The sequence below is a fragment of the Spermophilus citellus genome (assembly GCF_964194105.1).
Source record: "Spermophilus citellus genome assembly, chromosome: 7".
Taxonomy (NCBI): domain Eukaryota; kingdom Metazoa; phylum Chordata; class Mammalia; order Rodentia; family Sciuridae; genus Spermophilus; species Spermophilus citellus.
In genome coordinates, this window is record NC_138188.1 from 27,885,842 (window position 1) to 27,894,919 (window position 9,078).

The 9,078-nt window shown below is 51.9% G+C and overlaps 1 long non-coding RNA gene across 1 annotated transcript; it reads left to right on the plus strand.

Annotated features, from left to right (window-relative positions):
• The first annotated feature begins 6,026 nt into the window (after positions 1 to 6,026).
• On the plus strand, positions 6,027 to 8,559 carry LOC308653924. Its single transcript, XR_014023137.1, has 3 exons — positions 6,027 to 6,079; positions 7,742 to 7,864; positions 8,284 to 8,559. It is a non-coding gene; the product is annotated as an uncharacterized lncRNA (long non-coding RNA).
• The last annotated feature ends 519 nt before the right edge of the window (positions 8,560 to 9,078 follow it).

The following is a 9,078-nucleotide window of genomic DNA, read 5'->3' on the forward strand; positions in this document are numbered from 1 at the left end:
AACTGCCAGCAGACTCTCACACATGTTGTCCCCTCTGCCTGGAACTGTCTGCACCCTTACCTAGCTAGACCTAAATGTCACTGTCACTGGGTAGGTTTCCAGGACCCACCACCTCTCCCCGCAGCCAGGACAGGCCTCTCTGTCTCCACACACTGGTGGTGCTTTTACAAGACCATCTCCCTTTTGAGTGGCAGGGCTCCCCAGGGGTAAGTTCAAGTCTCCCGGCATCCCCTGGGCTGCATTAGGGCCCGCAGGGGAGATGTCAACTTCCCCTCCTCTGCCATTCTTATTCCTGAACACAGTCTGGTATCTTTTCCCTGGAGGAGCCAGGCAGAGGGAGATGTCAGCCATTTTCACCCCCACACCTCTTGAAACTCCCTTTCTGGGTCTTCCCCCTCCTCCCTCCAGCAGCCCACACATCTTCCCTGAGGACTGCCAGGGCTTTGAGCATCCATTGCTTCTCTTCCAGAGCTGCCTTCCCCAGTAGAGAGAGTGGGCGGGCAGGGTCCAGGTCTGGGAAAAGGGGCTAAGAGTTGGGGGCTGCAAGGGAGGATCCCTAAAAGATGCACCCTACCCCAAGTCTCTGTCTCTGAAGCCTGTGATGGGGGCAGGAGATAGGGGATGATGGAAATGGCAGGGGCTAGTCCTCAGTCGAAATCCAGGTCATTCCCAGCCTGCTCAGCTGCCGCTCAGTAATTAGGGGCCAGCAGGACGTGGGCAGGCGAGTGGCAGGAAGCCTAATTGTCTGATTTTTCAGGTAATTAACGGGCGGCTGTCTGGCCGGTCCCCATGAGGCCTAGCATCCGCCACCCCATCCCCTGGGTAGCCCTAGCTGCCTAATGAGGCCAATTACTGAGTGGTACCCAGGTCTTCATTAGCCACCTGGAAAGGTCATGCAGGATTGGCACCAGAGGGGGACTCAGCCAGCCATGGCAGAGGCTGGGCCATCCCTCAGAATATTGGGGTGCAGGATGTGTTGGCTATAGGCCTCTGCTATTGCCCGTTAAGTGGAAGCCCATCTGACAGCTGGGACCTGATTCCTCACCTCTCCTCCCAGGCAGCAGTCTTAAGTCAAATCCTCCCCCTACCACCTCCTAGTTGTGTGACCCTCAGTATGTTACTTCTCTTGTCTGGCCCTCAGTTTCCTGGATCAGAGACAGTGGTCATAAAACCCTGGTGCACAGTAGGTGCCCCTCACTTGAGTGAATGCTCACTTTCTTCCCATGGGGCCAATTCCTCACTCACTTGTGAGGACAAGGAGGCCAAAGGACACAGGATCTGAGGTTACTAGTGTGACAGGAGCCCACCCTGCACTGCCCAGAGGTCAAGGGCAGCAGGAACACTCCCCAACACGGCACCCCAGAGATTCAGCTCAAGTATTCACCCAGTCTGGACCTTTGGGACACCTTAGCTGGTAGAGGAAGGGAAACAGGAAATCCCCAATAAAGAGAGGATTCAAGATCATGGTGGATCCTGAGAGCATTCCTGTCCCTGGATGCTGCAGGGCACCCAGAGAAAGAGCCGAGAGCACCCAGGCTGCTGTGTGAGGGAGGAGCACATTCTTTCTTGGTTGATTGATGCCATTCTTGGCCCAGGAAATCAGAAGAGCATTGCACCCTGGGATGTTGAGTTTTTGGGGGGCTTCTGTGGCTCCTCTGTTTTAAGAATTCTGTGACCTAATTCCGTGCTGACAAATTCCTGCTGTGTCAGCTCCTTTAATTGTCAACGAACACTACTTTTGGTCCTGCTGCTGGCTTAGAATCTAAGTCAAAGTTTCCAAACTGTGTCCCTCAGGAGCCCTTGGGTGGAGCCATTGGCTCAGAAATTCAGAATAACTGCTTGAGGCAAGGCTGGTGGGGGTTCCTGACCACACAACCAGAGCAGCTCTGCTTTGATCTCAGGTATAATAGTAGCAGCTTCCCTTTTGTGAGCTCTTGCTGTATGACAGGCATGCTCCAGGATTCTGCTGCCATAATTATATATTATTATTATTATTATTGGTTCTTTTTAGTTATACATGGCAGCAGAATCCATTTTGATACAATTATACAAGCATGGAATTTATCTTATTCCATTTAAGCATCCCATTCTTATGATATATAAGGTGGTGGGGTTCAACTATGATCTCATATGTGTACATCGGAAAAGTATGTCAGATTCATTCCACTGCCTTTCCTTTGCTTATCCCCACTCCCTCCTCTCCATTCCCCATTGTCTAATCTATTGCACTTCTATTTTTCCCCTTATCACCCTGCACCTTTTATTGAGACAGATCACTAGGTTGCTTATAGTATCGCTAAATTGCTGAGGCTGGCTTTTTTGCAAAAACAAGATAAAATTGTGTAGTGGCACACACCTGTAATCCTAGCAGTCTGGGAGGCTGAGGCAGAAGGATAGCAGGTTTGATGATGCTGATTTGATGACTGAAGGTTTGATGATGAGGATGCTGAGGCTATTAGAGTTTCAGGTCTCATGGTATGTAGGAAGGAGATCTGGAACTCAGAGCCAGTTTCTACCTTGAGCCACCTAGAATACGGACTCTTCAGCTAGAAAGAAAACTAGGACAGAAAATTTTTTTTTTTTTAAAGATAGAGTGAGAGGGAGAGAGAGAGAATTTTAATATTTATTTTTTAGTTTTTTGGCGGACACAACATCTTTGTATGTGGTGCTGAGGATCGAACCCGGGCCGCACGCATGCCAGGTGAGCGCGCTACCGCTTGAGCCACATCCCCAGCCCCTAGGACAGAAATCTTATTTGTGTGTGTGTGTGTATGTGTGTGTGTTATTTATCAAAATTTGTTTCCTCTATCCCCCAGGTTGTTGGCCTGCCTCTCTACCTCAAGGGAGAATGGTCCCAGCCCCAGGTCACCCGTAGGCCCCTGCATCCCACCACATGATGTCTGTATGTTTAAGGGTTCATCTGCCTGTATCCCTCTCCTCTGTTTTGGGTTCTGCTTGGCTGGTAGTCTAAACCAGTAAGATCCAGTCCAGAAATAGCATGTTTCCAGCCCTCATTTATCAAGGTCACAAATCACTGGGTCCAATGTGCTCCCTATATTGCCTGGTTTCAAGTTCTCAGGGTGAGGAGGCTGTGGGGAGCATACAGGGCCTCCTCCAGATTAAGAATTTTAGAGCTGGTGAGTTGGGTAAGACCAAGATGGAGGCTCAGGAAGGGAAGTGGGAACTAGGGTTCCTAGCCTGGGGCTCAGCCCTGGGTAGGACTTAGAGGACCAGATTCCATCTGATTTTAGGGCTGAGACTTGAAACTAGAGCTTCAAGATCAAATGTTTAGACTCCAGTCTTGCCTAAGGAGTCAAGTCCAGACTGGGCATGAAGTCAGGGGTCAGACGGTGGTGGGCATTATCAAGATGTAATAAGGATTGAGATCCAAGCTTAGACGGAACTCAGTGTCAGGACTTAGGCTGAAGTGAGTCAGATGTCCGAGGTCAAGAGTAACCTGATCTCAGGGCTGGGGATGTGGCTCAAGCAGTAGCGCGATCGCCTGGCTTGCGTGCGACCCGGGTTCGATCCTCAGCACCACATACAAAGATATTGTGTCTGCCGAGAACTGAAAAATAAATATTAAAAAATTCTCTCTCTCTCTCTCTCTCTCTCTCTCTCTCTCTCTCAAAAAAAAAAAAAAAAAAAAAGAGTAACCTGATCTCAAAGGTCATTACTGAGCAGTGTCAGGGGCCCCCAAGTCTCCCTATTTCCTAGAAATAATTGAGTAGGACCCAGAACAGGAGGCTGCTGGCAATAAATAACATAGGAGTTTTCCAGGATTGAATCTGACTGTGAAAGGGACTGGGACTGGATCTTGTCCCCGGAGTTATAGACCCCCCCACTGCCGCCTCAGTTGCTGGTCTCTGAACTGTGGGCAATCATAGCACCCACCTGCATACCAGCCATGCTCCCCTTGCTCCCCTGATGTTGCCAATTTCTGCCCCTAAGATTGTGGGTGGGGCACGTGAGCTCAGAGAGAGGACGAGTTCTCCAGACAGGTGTGAGCAGGTGAGCTCAGAGAGAGGACAAGTTCTCCAGACAGGTGTGAGTTTGAGCCCCTTTCCCACTTCCATGGCGTGGGTCTCAACAGAAGCACAGCAGAAGCACTGTCCTGAGTTTCTAAATCCCAATCACAGACCAGGGTCCTATTCTTTCCCAGGCTGCCCAAGAGGTGTCCCCATGGCCTGTCCCCCTACCTGTGCTGTGTACAAGCAGCAATCTCTGGGCACTTTTCCTAGACCCCCATTTGTCCTGCTGGGTTTTTCTATCTCTTTTCCAGTCCAGGCCCAGCAGGGACCGATATCTGGGGACAAGCCCACACAGCACCAGCAGAGGAGCCAGGGTGGAGTAGGCAAGCAGGAATGAGAGGCCAACAGGCAGAGGAGAAGGGTGCATGAGGGGAGCCTTATCACAGGCTTCTCTGTTCTCATCTCCCACGGGGCCTGGTCACAGAGCAGCCTCAGGCCACCAACCCACCAGGGCCCTGCCCCAAGAGCACTCCGTCTCCCCAGGGGACCACAGGAAAATTCAACCAAGGGGGCAACCAAGACTGTGTGAGAGGGTGGGGGCCTGAAGGGTGAGAGAGGCCCTGGAGGACAGGCACAGTAGAGGTTAGGGCCCGTGAGGGAGATGAAGACAAGAGGGCTACCCTGCCTGCCCAGGATGTGAGGCCTCCAGTTTGGCTCTGAGAGTCCCTGTCACCTCCTCCAGCTGAGCTATTAATACCGGCCAGACCCACGCACCCTTCCTGGGAGGACGCCGAGTTCCCAAGGGGCTAAAAACGGTCTGGAATGGGGGTGGCCAGCCCTCCTCCCTCTTTTCTTGTTGAAGGAGCTAGGGCCAAAGGCCAGGCTGGCTTGGAATGGGGCTGGGGCCAGAGTGTAGGTGCATTGGGTAACTGAGCCCTGGGAGTGGCCTGTGGTATCCAGATTGGCTTAGCAAAGCTCCAGCCAGTGCACCCTCATTGCTCAGAGGCCCTGGAGGGAGGGGGCTCGCTGGTGTTTCCTCCTAGGAGGAAACTGGATTTCCTGGCTCCTCATCTCCTCCCAGGCCATCTCTTCCCCTCAGATCTGTTTGGTCTTCTCCAGGATGCAACGGGGGGGGGGGGGGGGTCGTGGGAGGCTGAGGGATGCCTATTTCCTCTGCCAAGGGGGCCCAGACTGGGGAAAGGTAGCTCCAGGGGGAGGTTCAGGGTCTCTAGTGGGAGGTGGGCTGCCTAAAATAGAACCATTTGTGTTTCATTTTCAGGTGTGAGATCTTTTTTATTCACAGTCCTCTTTGAGGAAGGATTTATAGGTAGTCCCATTTTATAGATAAAGAAACTGAGGTCAGTCGTATCCCCAGAACCTGAGCTGAATGGACAGAACCCCTTGTCCCCCTGTGTTGCCTTCCTCTATGAGTCATTCCCATGGGTTTCCTGGTTTGTTTGGGGGACCCAGGAAAAGAATATTTCCAACAAAATGCTCTGGTCACCACAGCATCTTAGGCTTAGTGGGCTCCTAGGACCACCAAGGAAGAGACTGTGCAGGCACCTGTCCCCAGCACTGGCCAAACCCCTGCCCTGGAATTGGCAGCCTCTTCTTCCCTCATTCCTGGGGCCCACTGGCATTTCCCCAGGGCCTAATCTTCTGGGCTCAAGGCTACTCAAGGCCACCTGCTCCCTGCTGTGTCCCCCTCCTTTCTCATAACAGATGCTCCTGGGTCCAGACACAGACCCCAGAAGAGTGCAGACTTGGCCAGGAGATTCCAGACAAGAAAGTGGCTGAGAGGCCCACTGTGCCGGAAATCCTGACAGCTGCCTGGCTCACAGGTCCTGGGCGCCCAGCCCTGACCCAGGGCAGGCTGTGTCAGGTGTCCAGAGAAGTTGGGGGAGGTGATGGCTGCAGCCAGGGACCGGCTGCCTGTGGTTAGCAAGGCTGTCAACACCTCCTGGACTGCCAAGGCAGAGCCCAGCTGGGGGCTGGAGAGGCAGGCCCTGTCCTGAGGGGCCTGGGGACACAAGTATAGTCCTATACTAGTCTAAAGGAAACTGGCCTGTCTGAGGAGGGAACAGGCCTCTTTCTGGCCCTGAGAGCAGGTAGAGAGGATATTTCCTAATGGCTGGAGGGGAATGGGGTGGGGGTCTCCCCACTGCACTTTGCCATCCAGGAAATGAGGTGGCCTAGCACTGCCTGGATTTTCCTCAACCCCTGGGTTGGTCCTCATCTCTGCTCTAGGGTAGGGGGAGGCGGGAGATATGCTGGCTAGACTCAGAAACTGACTGGGCGGGGAGGAGACTCTCCCAGGATAGGCCCAAGGTGGCTGCTACCTCCTACCTGCTTCCTTGCCCCATCCTCTCTTGGCTTTCCTAAGGCCCCAAGGTCCAAGTGCTCACCTGCTTGGGGGCCACTCCACAGTCTTTCTGGATTGATAATGGCAGAGAGATGCCATGTTCCTCACCTGGAGGCCCAATGCCTGCCCTGACTCCTTGGAGCTCCATCAGTGGGGCCTGGCCCTATGAAAGTTTGAGGCTTCCAATTTTCTGCTCCCTCTCTTCTGGGCTCTGTCCTCGACCTCCTGCCCTGGTCCTCAGGCAGAATTGCCTCTCCGGACCTGGACTCCCCTCCCATCTCAGCTGTTCTCTGCTCATTTGGGGGATTCCAGCTACTCTCTTGGCTCAGTTTCTTTCTTGTGTCTTTCTGTCTTGCTTTGCTTTTCTTTGTTTTGTTTTTGGTTTTGGCTTTGGTACCGGGGATTGAACCCAGGGTTGCTTAAACACTGAGTCACATCTTCAGCTCTTTTTATTTTTTGAGACAGGATCTTGTTAAGTTTCATGGGGCCTTGTTAAGTTGCTGAGGCTGGCTTTGGACTTGTGAACTTCCTGCCTCAGCCTCCTGATCTACTGGGATTAAAGGTGTGCACCATCACACCCAGTGTTTTTCTGGGCTTTATCTTTATCCCTTGGTCTTGGACTCAGCCAAGGATGTCTCTGGTTCAGCCCCCCTCTCTGCTCTGTCTATCTGGGGGGAGAGGGGGATGCCCTATGGCTCCCTGTCTCCTCTAGCTCTATCTGGCTCTCTCTAATCTAGTTTCAGATTGCCCTTGTCTGTTGTTTTGGGACCCTCCCATCTGGCCAGTTCACATACTCAGACATCTGCTCCAACCTGGGAAGAGCTCGGGCGACACTTGTGGTCTCAGCTCTGGTCCTGTTCCAAGAGAGCTGCTGGAATTCCCAGAAGGCAGGTGAGGGAGAAACAGGACAGAGGGCCACATACTTGCTTGTCCCATAGATGGCTTAAAATGGCCATGGACCTCCCTCTGCTTACATCACTGATGACTGTGTGACCCTGGATGACTTTCTGAGCCTCAGTTTCTTCTTCTAGAGAGTGGGGCCTATATCTAGGCTTGCTTTGGCAGGTGTCTGAAGATTAAATGTTTGTGCACATGACAGGCATTTGACTCTGTGCCCAGCAAATAGTAGTTCTCAGTAGAGCCCCCCATGGCTGCTACTGTGACTGCTATCCTCCATTTTTCCAGAGCCACAACGGGTTGTATGGGAGCTGGACTGAGCTTCTGCTGCATGTCCCCATGTGCACCCCATATCCCAGATTGGTTCTTCCTCTGCTGGTCAGTAGACACACCCACACTGGGACCTGTCTGTCCTCGGAGTCAATGTAAATTGTATATAGCAATGCTCACCAAATTAATTACCATTGGCTTGGGGATATATTTTTTTTTAAGAAGACATTTTTTTTTCCAGGGGGAAAAACATGCAGTAGCTATAATTAGTTGGGAAGAGGAAAGAAGAACAGAGTGTGTGAATCACCAGCCCCAGCGACAGACAGAGCTAGGCAGAAGTTTCAAGACAACTGCTGGGGTGTGGGTGAGTTGGAAGGTGTGGCATAGGGATGGTGCGCTGTCCTCAGGCTGGCTGGTGTCCTTGAACATGGGGCACAGGATGGGTACCTTTAACTGTCACCCTTTTGCTCCACCCCTCCTGATGACTGTCACCTGACACCCCATCAGGGCACAGGTTTCAGTTCTGCTCCTTCATGCTCTGACCTTCCCCAGGGCTTCTGCCCAATTCACTCATGCCAAGACCAATGCCAGTCCTTGCTGACATGTATCTGGGCAGAAAGGCTCAAAGCTTGGATGAAGCATGGAGGCTTTGGGCTGCCAGGGATTTGAAGATCTTTTCTTTTTCTTTTTCTTTTTTTTTTTTTAATGGATACCAAGGGTTGAACCCAGGGGTATATTAACACTGAGCTACATCCCCAGTCCTTTTTATCTTTTTTGAGATAGGGTCTTACTAAGTTGCTGAACATCTTGCTGAGTTTCTGGGCTGACTCTGAACTTGTGATCCTCCTGCTTCAGTCTCCTGAGTTGCTGGGATTACAGGCATGCACCACTGTACCCAGATGATTTGAAGACCATCTAACCAAACTCTTCATTCATTTGTTCACTTGTTCAGCAAACACTGAGCTAGTATTGTGTGCCTGGCCCACAGACAAATGTACTGAAGTCCAGGGAAGTGCCAGGCTTAGTCCAAGTCCACACAGCTTTGAGCAGAGCAGCCTTTCTGCCTGTCTATCATCATAGCTCTGCCAAGCCAGACCCTGGGTAGCGATCTGGGCCACCAAAGTGACCACAACCAGGCCTCATTCTCACTGAGCCTGTGTCCTGATGGAGAGGCAACCAGCCACCTGCAAGACAGGAAATAGGAGGCAGCTCCTGAATTATTCTGGTGGTCACAGAGGACTTCATGGGGAGGAAGTGAAAGGTGTCCAAAGGCTAGAAGCAGAATGAGAGTGGCCTTCCTGCTGGCAGGGATATTAAGTGACTTTGGGTCTGGGCTTAGACAGTAGCAGGAATTAGAGTCAGGTGGTTGCTGGAGAATATGGTTTCTTGAATCAGGTCATTACAATGACCAATTCCCTGTGTTTCTCCTAAGCATCCTACAGGGCACAAGCTGCTGGCCGGAAGCACCTTAGGACAGTACTCACACATGACCCTGGTTCTTGGAGACCTCTGCTGGTTCTTTTCATGTCTGAGGCCCACTGCCCCAAGGGAGCCCTTGTCTGAACAGTCAATGGCTAA